The sequence below is a fragment of the Neoarius graeffei genome, chromosome 12 (assembly GCF_027579695.1).
Source record: "Neoarius graeffei isolate fNeoGra1 chromosome 12, fNeoGra1.pri, whole genome shotgun sequence".
Taxonomy (NCBI): domain Eukaryota; kingdom Metazoa; phylum Chordata; class Actinopteri; order Siluriformes; family Ariidae; genus Neoarius; species Neoarius graeffei.
The window spans coordinates 79,315,884-79,330,845 of record NC_083580.1 but is presented as its reverse complement, the minus strand read 5'-3'; positions in this window follow the sequence as shown (position 1 = coordinate 79,330,845).

Here is a 14,962-nt window from a genome sequence, read left to right as displayed (position 1 = left end):
AAACAGATGTCTTCCCTATAGGCCTTGGTCCGCCATGGGTGATGCTTGTGCTCCTCGCTATGGACCGCAGTGAGCTCATTGCTCTTTTTGACATCGAGGTTGTCCAGCGCTCTGTGCGGTGGTGCTTCTGTACTTGGCATGGTGTTCCAAGCGATGTTACCCGGTGGCGTTGTGATGGCTGTGTAGGCAGTTTGGGCCATACTAGCGCTCTGTGCGGTGGTGCTTCTGTGCTTGTGTTGTGGATCTATGGTGCAGTGTTCCAAGCGATGTTACCCAGTGGCATCATGGCGGCTGTGCAGGTGGTGTGGGACATACCTTCACGTGACTTTTGGTGGGACTGTGACCAGCTATGCCACTGGAATTACATCCTGACTCTCTTTTGGTGGACTTCTTTTTTTTGTTATTGGACAGCGACCTTGGTTATGAGAAAGACGCTATATAAATTGAAATTATTATTATTATTGTTATTATTATGTGGGGCGGCACGGTGGTGTAGTGGTTAGAACAGTTGCCTCACAGCAAGAAGGTCCGGGTTCGAGCCCCATGGCCAGCGAGGGCCTTTCTGTGTGGAGTCTGCATGTTCTCTCCATGTCCATGTGAGTTTCCTCCGGGTGCTCCGGTTTCCCCCACAGTCCAAAGACATGCAGGTTAGGTTAACTGGTGACTCTAAATTGAGCGTAGGTGTGAATGTGAGTGTGAATGGTTGTCTGTGTCTATGTGTCAGCCCTGTGATGACCTGGCGACTTGTCCAGGGTGTACCCCGCCTTTCGCCCGTAGTCAGCTGGGATAAGCTCCAGCTTGCCTGCGACCCTGTAGAACAGGATAAAGCGGCTAGAGATAATGAGATGAGATGAGATTATTATGTGGCTTGGTGGAGGTATGCGCTCTGCCCTTCTAGTTTGAAATTATGTAGGTGCTTAGTTAAACATCGGCCATCAATAAACACAAGGTTCTGTTTACAAAGGAGCGAGACCAACACTAACAGGCAAAACCGAGTGTAAAAGTTTGGGACAGCAAGGCCACTTTAGTCAGCGTGATGAGAAAGGCCAGAGAATTAGTCAGAGGTAGCAACTAACCATGTGGGGTCTGAGTTTAAGTCACAAGGTGGCAGCTTTGTTATTGGTATGTGGCAGTATGCAGTGATTTGTCCTAGTGACATTCAGCTGGCTTCCGATCCCAGCCAATCGCTGCATGAGAATGCTGCATAAAGGTGAGCAGAGAGCACCTGTCTGTCTCTTGCTTGCCAGAGGCTGGGTTACATTATGTCCCGGCGTCTTCCACTTCCGCTTTCGTGTGGCGACAGGTAGGCTGTTGGCAGCAGCTGCCTTATCTCCCTTGTCGTCTATCCAGTGCTCATTTTAGTCATTTTTGTGTCATAGAAGCTCGCTTGGATGTTGCTGCTGGCTGCATGCTGTTCACTGCGCCTTATGCCTCTCACTGTTCGGTGCTGGTAGGTGCGTTATTTTCATGTGTCCTCTCTTGTGGCGTTGCACGTGCAGCAACCTGTGTGTTTGTTTCAGTGGCGGCTGCTGGTTTTTTAAACAGGGGAAGCCCATTTTATGCATTCATCGTAAAACCTGTAGGGCGGATATCAAAGCATAGAAAGGTGTGCCCAATTAGCATAGTGAACTAGACAACCCCACCTAGTGGCAGAAAGTATTTTTGCTTGTACATTTCATGTTATAGTCTGGCTTGCCAGGCTAGTGCCTCATATCTTTAATCAAAAATATCAAACATCCAAAAATCACTGGCTATTCAACGAAGAGCCTTGAACATCATACCCTGACATGCAACACAGAGTCTTTAACACAACACCCAGCTGTGCAACACATCCTTGAACATCTTCTGCAACACAGTCTGGAAATTCATAACCAGGTAGGCTATGCAACACACAGAACCTTGAATATTATACCCAGGTATAACCCAGGGGCGATTTCTCAGAGACAACAAGGGAAGCCGAGCTTCCCCTAAAATTCTCTCCCCAAACTGCGGCGTCTACGACGTTGAATTCTCATTAAAACAATAACTTGCATAACATAATATATGCCCAAGATTGTATTTATGTTCATAACTATCCTGTAACTTATTTGAGTGATATCTGACGAACTTGCAGTTCGCTACGAGAATCACCTTTGCTGCCAGGCTGTAACCTTTCTTATTTCAATGGGCTCTATGGACTGGCAGCAGTGTTGCCAGATTGGGCGGTTTTAAGTGCATTTTGGCGGGTTTTGAACATATTTTGGGATGGAAACGTCAGCAGTATCTGGCAACACTGACTGGCAGCCGGGTATCCGTTACAGTCTACGAGACGGCTCTGAACAGCCAATTTCGGCTAGTTGTTATTGGTTAAAATCAACAAAATCATCACTTCCAGGGAAGCCGGGCTTCTCTGGGACTAAACGAGACAGTGGGAGGGACAAGAAGCCAGGCTGATAAAGGATTATTGGAGGTAGTGTTTGAAAGACATGAGGAGGGCGGTACTTCGGTGAGGAACACAGAAGTATGATCAGTCAGTCCCTAGCGGATGTCGAGAAAGTGTAGTCGTGTGCCAAAGTGCTGTCCGAATTTCTTTTCATATAAACGGTTCTTCTCATTGATGTCTCTGTACATTACTCTGTAAATAAATGTAAATATTACTCGTTGTGCTCCGTTAACTTTCATCCATTCTATCAGTTTGATCATTCGTGAATTCACTCGTTTATTTCATTTGTAGTTCAATCTGGTTGTAGGCTAGCCTGAGCCTTATTGGGATCTGCAGTGCTAGCTGCTAACAGAAATTGGTAAAGTCTCTGGAAAGCACAACCAGCTGGTATGACAGGGTCACAGACCATTTTCTGGAAAAGGAGCGGAGGGCAGAATTTGTGTATAAATAGTGTTCATGTTCATGAATCTGAAGTGTGTATATTGTTCAATAATGTTAAGAGAATGGTGGGCTCTGTGTTATAGGTTATACCTGGGTATAATATTCAAGGTTCTGTGTGTTGCATAGCCTACCTGGTTATGAATTTCCAGACTGTGTTGCAGAAGATGTTCAAGGATGTGTTGCACAGCTGGGTGTTGTGTTAAAGACTCTGTGTTGCATATCAGGGTATGATGTTCAAGGCTCTTCGTTGAATAGCCAGTGATTTTTGGATGTTTGATATTTTTGATTAAGGATATGAGGCACTAGCCTGGCAAGCCAGACTATAACATGAAATGTACAAGCAAAAATACTTTCTGCCACTAGGTAGGGTTGTCTAGTTCACTGTGCTAATGGGGCACACCTTTCTATGCTTTGATATCCGCCCTACAGGTTTTATGATGAATGTGTAAAATGGGCTTCCCCTGTTTTAAAAACCAGCAGCCGCCACTGGTATAACCTATAACACAGAGCCCACCATTCTCTTAACATTACTGAACAATATACACACTTCAGATTCATGAACATTATATGATGCACACTATTTATACGAGCACCTTCATCGATGGCATGTTCCACCCTGACCCTCCCCAGACAGCTAAGTCTTGCACATGAAGTGACATGCTCATTGCTCGTTTCATGCCTTTTGCAAGCCCTTTTGAAATTCACCAGGTCCCCAAACCCATCTTTTGACCAAACTAAATTTCCCTGAGAGGGCTTCATCAAAAGACATGGCCAACAGTACATTTTATTAGTCACAGGAGACCCAGTCAAGCAGTTCACATTTTCATACCAAGACACCTGAAAAGACCTGTTATGACCTGCTGATTTTTGAATGAGATTAAGCTTGGGCTTTGGTCTGCCTTGCTCTTTAATTCTCACTTTCTCCTCATATGGCAGAGTGTCAAAACGTTTTGACAAAAGCATGTCCACGACGTTTGCCATTATAGCAGATAGATACCAGCTGTTAGCAGCTAGCACTGCAGATCCCAATAAGGCTCAAGATAGCCTACAACCACGTTGATTGAACTACAAATGAAATAAACGAGTGAATTCACGAATGATCAAACTGATAGAATGGATGAAAGTTAACGGAGCATAACGAGTAATATTTACATTTATTTACAGAGTAATGTACAGAGACATCAATGAGAAGAAACGTTTATATGAAAAGAAATTCGGACAGCACTTTGGCACACGACTACACTTTCTCGACATCCGCTAGGGACTGACTGATCATGCTTACCGTGTTCCTCGCCGAAGTACAGCGACCGCCCTCCTCATGTCTTTCAAACACCACCTCCAATAATCCTTTATCAGCCCGGCTTCTTGGCCCTCCCATGTCCCGTTTACCCCCAGAGATACCCGGCTTCCCTGGAAGTGATGATTTTGTCGATTTTAACCAATAACAACTAGCCGAAATTGGCTGTTCAGAGCCGTCTCGTAGACTGCAATGGATACCCGGCTGCTAGTCCATAGAGCCCATTGAAATAAGAAAGGTTACAGCCTGGCAGCAAAGGTGATTCTCGTAGCGAACTGCAAGTTTGTCAGACATCACTCAAATAAGTTACAGGATGACACAGGGATAGTTATGAACGTAAATACAATCTTGGGCATAAATAATGTTATGCAAGTTATTGTTTTAATGAGAATTCAACGTCGTAGACACTGCAGTTTGGGAAGAGAATTTTAGGGGAAGTTCGGCTTCCCTTGTTGTCTCTGAGAAATCGCCCCTGGTTTGTTTACATGTAGCTCTCGTGTAGTGTTGCTCCCTCTGCTCCACACTGTGTTGTTCTGGACTGCCTGACTGGTATGTAGTGCGGTGGCTTTAGCTTCCTCCTCCAGCCATTGTAAGTTGCTTATGTTTGTATTTGTTTTGTATTGCAGGGTAAAGGTAGTCTAGCAGCGGCGTAAAGCCTGCAACCCTGTGAGAAACCACTGCTGCTTTGCCTTAAGCTGTTTTGCTTTGCGTTACTTTGCACCACATTACGCTGCTTCGCTTTGTCTTGCGTTGGGCATGCACGGCCTTGCCACAGCTGACTTGGCTTCTGGTTGCCTTGCCTGATGCTGACTATTCAGCTGGCCAGTTGCTTCCGTGGCTTGCCGGTGCTCCCCAGGCGAAGCTGTGGCTCAGTAACGCTGTCTCTTAATTAAGTCAAGCCACGTCTTATCTGTGTGTGTGTGTGTGTGTGTGTGTGTGTGTGTGTGTGTGTGTGTGTGTGTGTGTGTACGCATGTGTGAGAGAACAGCGTGGTGATTTAGTTATTCTGTTCCTTTGTTATTTGTGTTTGTTCATCTATTGGTACATTCCTTATTTTCTTTGGTAATAATTGGTTTTGTTGTAACCTGGAAATGGGATTAATTTGTTAATTTGTGTTTATTTAGGTTACTGGATTCTGCATTTCAATTGATTCTGTAGATTTTGGTTAATCATTTGATTTGCTAGTGTGTTTTCTTCTGGTTTTTGTTTAAATTTAACTTTTTTTCTTTGTTATTAAATAGTTTTGTTTTCATTTTTAACCCATTGCTCTCTGGTCTCCCCCCATTCAGGTGCTGAGTCTACGGTGGTGGATTGGTGTCCCAGTGATGGTGTTCCCCTTGTGTTGTGTTTTGCACATCAGGTGGTTTTTGCTTCCTATTTAGTTGCTTCGTGTGTGGTGTTCCTGGGATTCCCCTTTTTATTTGCACCATCTGGCACCATGAGTCTCAGCCCTGATTGGTTTTCCCTTGATTGTCCCAGAGCGAGTGATATTTTATTTTCTTTTTAAAACAAAAATTAACTTGTTAATAATAAAATTTGTATTTTTGTATTCTTGAACTGCCATCTCTGTCTCACTTGCTAACAAACCTAAGTGCCTTTTTTGTGTTTCTTTTGGGGGTTATCATATCCAAAATAGGGCGGCACGGTGGTGTAGTGGTTAGCGCTGTCGCCTCACAGCAAGAAGGTCCTGGGTTCGAGCCCCGGGGCCGGCGAGGGCCTTTCTGTGCAGAGTTTGCATGTTCTCCCCGTGTCCGCGTGGGTTTCCTCCGGGTGCTCCGGTTTCCCCCACAGTCCAAAGACATGCAGGTTAGGTTAACTGGTGACTCTAAATTGAGCGTAGGTGTGAATGTGAGTGTGAATGGTTGTCTGTGTCTATGTGTCAGCCCTGTGATGACCTGGCGACTTGTCCAGGGTGTACCCCGCCTTTCGCCCGTAGTCAGCTGGGATAGGCTCCAGCTTGCCTGCAACCCTGTAGAAGGATAAAGCGGCTAGAGATAATGAGATGAGATGAGATTTCCCTGGGTGAAATTCCCAGGGTGGCGTTGTCTGGCAACAAATTAAATCATTTACACTGTCCTAATCCATACTTTACGCCTCGTGCTGCCACAGGTACATGGCAAGGAGTTAAGCAAATGAGAACTTCATTAGTTCAGAAGAAATACAGAAGTCATAGAACCATAGTTGCATTATACGTACATAAACAACCTACCATTTCACCGTTAACTCGAAATGGATTGTTCAAGCCTCAGAAAAAAGTCTTTCCCTGAAAAACTTTCCATTTGTCGATAAAATAAAAGTTATTAAATATTATTTGATCTTAGGTTCCACTGCAGGCTCCTCTAAAAGAATCTCAAGTGTTGCTCTGCTTTACAGGTTTCTCTTTGTCTTGTTTCCATGGTTTTGTTTAATCACTGATATTCGCACAATTCTCAGTTTGCCAAACCAAACTAATTAAGATTCAGTTCAAACACACTGTGCATTTTAGAACTTGAGAATGCTGGAATATGGACAACATCCAAATACTCCTTGCCAGATGTGTGCAGTAGCTGCCAGTGTTGGATCAAAGCCTTAAATGCTCTTATGAATTTTATCCAAGTTTACCTCAAGTATCCGAATGTATACATGGAGAGAACACCAAGTCTCAAGTACGCTTGATGTTTGCTGATATAATACCAGAAAGTTCAGAATGTCAAGTATTTTTGATCTACAAGCACGTCTCAGGATGTGAAGAAGAGAAGGAGATGAAGTGCCAAGTAAGTTACTAGTTTAGTTTTAAAAACTTACTCATAATGCTATCTCATTATCTGTAGCCGCTTTATCCTGTTCTACAGGGTCGCAGGCAAGCTGGAGCCTATCCCAGCTGACTACGGGTGAAAGGCGGGGTACACCCTGGACAAGTCGCCAGGTCATCACAGGGCTGACACATAGACACAGACAACCATTCACACTCACATTCACACCTACGCTCAATTTAGAGTCACCAGTTAACCTAACCTGCATGTCTTTGGACTGTGGGGGAAACCGGAGCACCCGGAGGAAACCCACGCGGACACAGGGAGAACATGCAAACTCCGCACAGAAAGGCCCTCGCCAGCCACGGGGCTCGAACCCGGACCTTCTTGCTGTGAGGCAACAGTGATAACCACTACACCACCGTGCCGCCCCTCATAATACTAATACAAAATAAATTATACATTATGTTTTAATATGAGCAAGCTTGACATTGAGATTCTTGGAAGATATACTGTAATATAAATAAATGAGGCTTAATTAACCAATTATAATAGCCAATTACCAATGGATGTAATTGGTCAGATGTCCACACACTTTTGGCCATATTGTGAACATTTTTCTCCACATGAGCTGGAGTTGAGATTGAAATTGTTGCCTTTATTTTTTTTTCCTCCTCTGACACAGCCTGATGTTATGTCTGCATGTTCTGCCCTATTAAGCAACAACAACAAATGTTTTGTCTGATAATGTCTTTTTAAATGGGTGTTTACAAAAAGTGACCCAGGGGATAATGTCGTCCAGATGCCATTACGGTTTTGCTGACATATTTATCTGCTTATGAGGAAATTCTGCAGTGATGGCTCATCTGTAACAGCAAGTGGTACACAAGAGTTCCACCACATATGTATTAAATTCCATTGAAATATGTTCTAATGATCTCTTTTGTACCTAGTGGCCAGAAATAGGAACTGCACCTAGCTCTAATGAATAGAGGTCCATTGGGGCAGGAATCACACTGCCCCATTCTCGCTCTGTTAAAATTTAAAATCTGACCTCTGACCTCTCTGACGTATAGTCCTGTTTATAACGCTGGTCCTCCTGTAACTTTGTACCATTAGAGCTTTTTTTTTTTTTTACTGGCATATTTTGCACAGTTTTATATTCATTCATCTCAATTTTTATTAATTTGCACTAGCAGCGCTGGCACAAATTGTTACTCTCACTCAGGATCTTTCTGTCAGGTATGAAGTAGGCAGACACAAGTGCAGAAGTATGGTACAAGTTTAATAACAACAGTGAAGATATATACATGAGTGAAAACAGACACAGGCAAACAGTCCAAATCGGCAGGCTAAATCCAAAATGTTAAACATGCAAAAGGGTCGGGCGAGGCGCAAACAGGATATCAGAGGCAGAGTGAAAACGAGAACAAAAAAACAGGCACAGGAATCAGCTAACAGGAAATCAGAAACAATGGTAGAAAGGCTCGGTAATGCATACTGACGCAGCATAATACTTCGCACTGATCGTGCATCAGCACAGTCCTTAAATAGGTGCACATATAGCTCCTTAATTAAGTTCAGGTGCACATCGGTAATGGCATGCATGCTGGAGTCCGCACGACGTGTGCCCAGCCCGGGGCCTGCCTTCAAGTGCACGTACCACAGCAAGCAGGACTGACACTTTATTATTATTATTATTATTATTATTATTATTATTATTATTATTATTATCCGAACCTTTTAGGATGCTATTTCTCCCTCATTTTTCAACCAATCATCACCAAATTTCACATGAAGAGTACCTCTGGGCTGAATTACGTTGCTATGACTTTTGGTATTGATCTGGATCACTGAACCAGAATGATCCATGAAAAAGGGGCTTTTTTCCTCACTAAGCCTCATTCTCTGTCTCTTACCATCCCAGATCTATCGGGTACAGTGACCAGACGTCCCGGTTTGTAAGAGCTAGCACAAATTACTGTGACTTAAGTTACAGTCTGTAATTGTATTATTATTATTAGTAGTAGTAGTAGTAGTAGTAGTAGTAGTATTGCACATTACTGACAGATAGAATGCTGAACTCTCTGCTGTGTAGTTCTGTTTATAACCCTGGTCCTGGTCCTCCTGTCACTTTGCATATTATATATAAAAACATTTTTATCTTTATGTTGTATAGTTGGCTTGTTCTTGGATATATTTTCATTCTACTTTATGTTGTACAGTGTGTTTGTTTGTTTTCTGCATTTCTGATAACTTCCTGTTGTAATATAATTTCTCAGCTTGGGATCAATAAAGTAAATCTATCTATCTATCTATCTATCTATCTATCTATCTATCTATCTATCTATCTAAAAGGCTTTGATTGGTTGGTTTAATCTACATTGCTATCTAGCTACCATCGTAGCTAGCTATATTGTTATTGTGCCTTTGATATGCAATTATCACCAATTGCTTATAAAATTGCGATGTCTGATTTTAGTACAAGGTAAAGTCCCTCCAGTGCCAGAACCTGGTCTTCCCAGGCGGTCTCCTGTCCCACTACTAACCAGGCCCTTTGGGTGGCACCAATCTCTGTTTCTTAATCCTCGGCCTCTCACCTGTTACATAACTAGGGTTACAGTGGGGGGCGGGTCCTCTGGTAACCGCCAGAGTTTGACTCCCTACTCACATCTGTATTACATTGCACCTCACCAACTGGCAGTAGGTACCATTTTTATGAATGTCTTTGGTATGACATGACCATGAGTAGAATTCACGATCTCCCAGTCGAGAGGCGGACATGTGAACCACTAGGTCTGATTTTAGTAAAGCTGCAACTGAAATATTTGCGCATCTGAAAGCTCAGTGAGCTAAATTTCTTTACAAATGAGGCATCATTGTTTTATTTGTCTCATCTGAAATTTAGATCATCAATCTTTCAGATGTGTAAATAGTTTGTATATCAGAGACGATACTTTTTTAGTCCAGACTATGTGGACTATGGTTTCTGATTGAAGACCTGTTGAATCTCAACTGACTATTACAGGTTTACTTTAAAAATACACTCGACTGTAGCCCATAGCATAAGAGTGATAGCTTCTTGACTCAATTGTCCTTGAGGCGATGACGTTATTAATGTCGTCCTGCGACACTGAACTCTACCCTGAGGAAATTCTGTCGGAATTTCCCAGACTGAAAAATGTTTTCATCTCTCTGCAAGTTTATTTCTCAGCTGCTGTACGAACCCTGGCCTTCAAACTGTAAAATAAATAAATAAATAAATAAATAAATAAATTTGAGGCAGCTTTCCTGACGAAAGCCGCTAGCTCAGCTTATTCCGTTATTCTTTCCTGTCAGCAGTCATGGCTTCTGTGAGAACTGGAGGTGATATCAGGTGGGCTTTTGTCAACCATGGATCCCTAACGAGGCCTGGCCTGTCAGGTTTGATTTATCCAGCCTGTACCTAGAGCTGGCACAGCTTTTGGGTCTGTGTCTTGTTTATCTTTGTCTTTGGCCACACAATTCCCCCTTTTTCCAGGAGGGAGAGTCAGTCAGAAAATGAGATCTTTATCTTCCTGCAGGGCTTTTAATCATAAAAACAGTTGTCAAAATGGATCAAGAACATCCATTATTGGTCTGAAGATAAACATGATATTAAAGGATATTATATTTATCACACATAAGCTCTGACTTGTCGGCTGGAACGAGCAGCGCTGGCGTTTTGAGCCTCGATGTTTACACTCATGCTGCCACAATTGTTTAGATGATACGGTATCTACGCTCAAGGCTATTTGTTGCGGGGGGAAAAAGTGGAATGTCGCATGAAGCTGATGCTGATTATGTTTGAGACTCCTTGTGGCAAACAAGGAAGGAAAGTAAAATGAAAGTGTTGACGCTATCCCTGACAGCTATGTCACTTTTTTTTTACTTTGCAATTTCTGTTTCAAACGTGGAGAGAAATAAAATCATGAAAGATAAATGAGGAGCAAGGAAATTAAAGAGTAAGACATGTCGAGGAAAGGACCCTCCATCACCGGTACTCTGTTTATTGACACTTCACTGGATTGTCCATTAACTCCTTATAACTGTCAGAATTTTCAATAACCCAATGTGTTTGTTGTTTTGTTTTATTTTATTTAGCTACTTAATACATGCTCCATGTAGCTATGAAAGTGTGTGGCATGTTGATCCATTTTAATCCTAAACATTCTGATAACTGTTAGAACCTAGCCATGCATATAATTTGCAGAGTATTATAATAACTTGCCATGTATAGCAATAATTGGTTTCTAACTGTTTTAGCGTTGCCTCATCCAAAGTTAATGAGCATGAAAATCGTGTCTAATAAACACTTCGAAATGTGCATTAAAGCCTCCTCCAACACAAATATAGCTGTTGTTTTTTTTTTTTTTTTGGGGGGGGGGGGGGGGGGGGTTGTCCTGGACTTACTTACCATACAAGCCAAACCGAAACTTGAGGTTTATGAAAAGTTCTAGTTAAAGCTACAGAGTGATTAGCAAATTAATTTAGTGCGAGCGAATTTCCGTTCAAGTGGCCTGATAATCTTTCCAGAGTTTTTGCTAACATGCTAACACTATCTGGTTCTAACTCTTCTTTTTTTTAGATCAAAATACACAAAGAATATACAAATCTGAAATGACTTTATAGATAGTGGGTTTATAGTTTTATTCCCTATGTCATATTTTAGCTAGCTACCGTAGGTAGAGTTAGCATGCTAGCTATTGCTGCCTTCAGTGGTTTACGGTTATTTAGCACAAAAGTCTTTTAGCACAAATCTAGTCTTTTAGCACAAGTTCTAAAGTCTCTTAGCGCAACTCTAAGTTCTTTAGCACAAGCTCCAAGAACACTTACTTCCACACTACGGTGGATATCACAGTATATACATCCATTTCTGTTCACCGAGTGCTCAATTAAAAGAAAACAATAGGATTAGAGAAGTGAAAATTTTGCCATCTATCCCATTGTTATTTCAGTGAAAGGTTTAAAGAATGACGCAAAACCACAATAGACTTTATTATTATTATTATTATTATTATTCAAATAAAGCGCAAGCTTTTCTTGATCTGATCGACTTGTGCAAATCGTCTGTAATCGGTGCACTGCGTTTTTTTCGCACAGTCTACAAATGAGTGTTTGTGGTTTATTGATTTGATAATTTAGTGTTAAATAACATTTTTTAGCAGTTGATAGCATTGAACAAAAAAACAAACATTGAAATCAAATATAAACACGCTGCAACAAAGTGAATTTCCCTGTAAACTCGCCACAGCTTCGAGACTTGTCTTGATGATCAAACAACCCTTACATCTCAGCGTAACCTCTTCTTCATCTTCATCTTCTTCTTGCTTCACAATTGCTGTGTTATAAACAATTGATATATTCATTTTGGCTGCTCTGTCATTCCTCTATGTTTATATTGCACTTTTATTTAATTGCCATTTGTTCTAGGATCCTTTAGTGGAAGTTTCTTTCATTTGTTTACATATCACAACTGTTGGTTACTAAGGAGACATGATTCTCATTTTTCTCATTGAAATTGGTCTTTTTTCAGTTAAAGACTTTGTAGCTTTATTGGTCAAATACATATGAAAACAGTAATATGTGATATCAAATGGACTTGTAATAATTTGAGTAAGTTTTTAGGAAGGCGGTACGGTGGTGTAGTGGTTAGCGCTGTCGCCTCACAGCAAGAAGGTCCGGGTTCGAGCCCCGTGGCCGGCGAGGACCTTTCTGTGCGGAGTTTGCATGTTCTCCCCGTGTCCGCGTGGGTTTCCTCCGGGTGTTCCGGTTTCCCCCACAGTCCAAAGACATGCAGGTTAGGTTAACTGGTGACTCTAAATTGAGCGTAGGTGTGAATGTGAGTGTGAATGGTTGTCTGTGTCTATGTGTCAGCCCTGTGATGACCTGGCGACTTGTCCAGGGTGAACCCCGCCTTTCGCCCGTAGTCAGCTAGGATAGGCTCCAGCTTGCCTGCGACCCTGTAGAACAGGATAAAGCGGCTAGAGATGATGAGATGAGAAGTTTTTAGGAATAGATTCCGCTCCTAGTCGGCAAAACACATGTTGTCAAGCAGGGCAAGAGACATAATCCCTCCGGTTAATTAATTCAGCAAACACGTAATTATTGACAGTCAGTTGAATTTGTGATATGATCAGAAGTGACTGAGGTTATTTATGAAGGTGCCCACAATTCAAGGTGTGTTATGGCTTAACTACAAATATCCAAAGACACCAAAGAATCAGATTTTCAGTCCACGTTTCAGGGACCAACAACTGATCCTTAACATGCACAACAGCAGAAATTCTGGATTCCAGTCCCTAAGGAATCATAATAAACCCCTTCCTATATCAAGATGAGGTTTTTTTTTTCAATTATTGTGACCATAATCCAGAGTTGTGCTAAGAGACTTAAGAACTTGTGCTAAAAGACTTTGGATTTGTGCTAAAAGACTTGTGCTAAAATACTCTTGCTCTAAATAACCAGATACCACTTCGATGGTAACTTGTGAGCTTGTGTTTATGGTATGGGATGTCATGTACACAAAGTGCTTGGCATTCAAGTAGTAAGTTGTTAGGTCTGGAAGCCACCAAGGGTAATGCTAACAATTCAGCAAGCTTTACATTATATTAATGGCATTTAGCAGACGCTCTTTTCCAGAGTGACATACAACATAGCCAGAGCAGCCTGGTGAACAGTTAGGGGTTAGGTACCTTTCTTAAGGGCACTTCAGCCATTCCTGCTGGTCTAGGGGATTGAACTGGTGACCTTTTGGTCCCAAAGCTGCTTCTCTAACCATGAGGTCATGGCTTCCTCAAGTTAATGAACAGATAGCGTGATGTATGAAATGCAAAGGCATAATGAAAAGATGAAGCCGTTTGGAATATCAACATTTATCCTTTGGCATATTAAAAAGTCCAAGTGACTAAAATTAAAATGTGTCCTATGCACCGAAAAAATGTAGTAAAAAAAAAGTGCGTTTTATAATTACAGTTAGTAATTTTGAAACGGGGTTCAAAACCAGAAGTGAATTTCATTTTATTAGAAACATCAGGCATCAACAGAGTCATGAAAGAAACACATTTCAGCTTTATTTGTAAATTATAGCACACATAAGCTACACACAAATCAGTATGAATGAACCATCGATTAGATGTAAACAAATGTACAAAATTATCTAACTGGGTTCAGTATTTCATAGCTGCTCTAAAATTAATACTCAGGCTAAACATTTCTGAAAAGCCACATCACGCCTAAGTGCTTTGCGTGCTCGTATGAACACGCAGCGTTGTCGTGTTGTTATCTCAGCAATCAACCACACAGAGTACGAATGCTAATAATACGCTGTTCCAATGCCCCGTGATGAGCGGCGGTGCTCTCGGCTCAGGAGGCTGCCCTCTACATGCAGTCAGCGAGTCCTGTGGTGTGCTGTAATTTGTTTCACACCGAGTAATTAGCCGTCCTCAGTGAGAGCTGATCAATGGGTTTGGGCAGCTGATGAGGAGCCCGTCTCTCATCGGAAATGGAACAGGCAGCAAAATATACACTGAAGGAGAGCAGACAGAATAAAAGGAGCTCTCAGGAAAGAATGGTTCCAGGTTTTCTGGTCTGCTGAGGTACTAATAGGATCCTTTGTTCTTGCACTAATTTCTGGCCCCGGTCCCTTTGAGTCGGTTTTAGAGCTAATTAAATCAGGCAGAGCTGCTTGATCCACGTTCAAGTTTAAATCTCAATACAGATATTTGGAGCACTGAACACAAACACATGCAGATAGTGCCATTGTGTTACACCCATAACACAGAATGACTAAAATAGCTAAGAAAGAAAGAAAGAAAGAAAGAAAGAAAGAAAGAAAGAAAGAAAGAAAGAAAGAAAGAAAGAAAGAAAGAAAGATGTTAATGATTGAAGGAAGTTGCAAGATAGATAGATAGATAGATAGATAGATAGATAGATAGATAGATAGATAGATAGATAGATAGATAGATAGATAGATAGATAGTGATTTGAAGGAAGTTGCAAGAAAGAAAGAAAGAAAGAAAGAAAGAAAGAAAGAAAGAAAGAAAGAAAGAA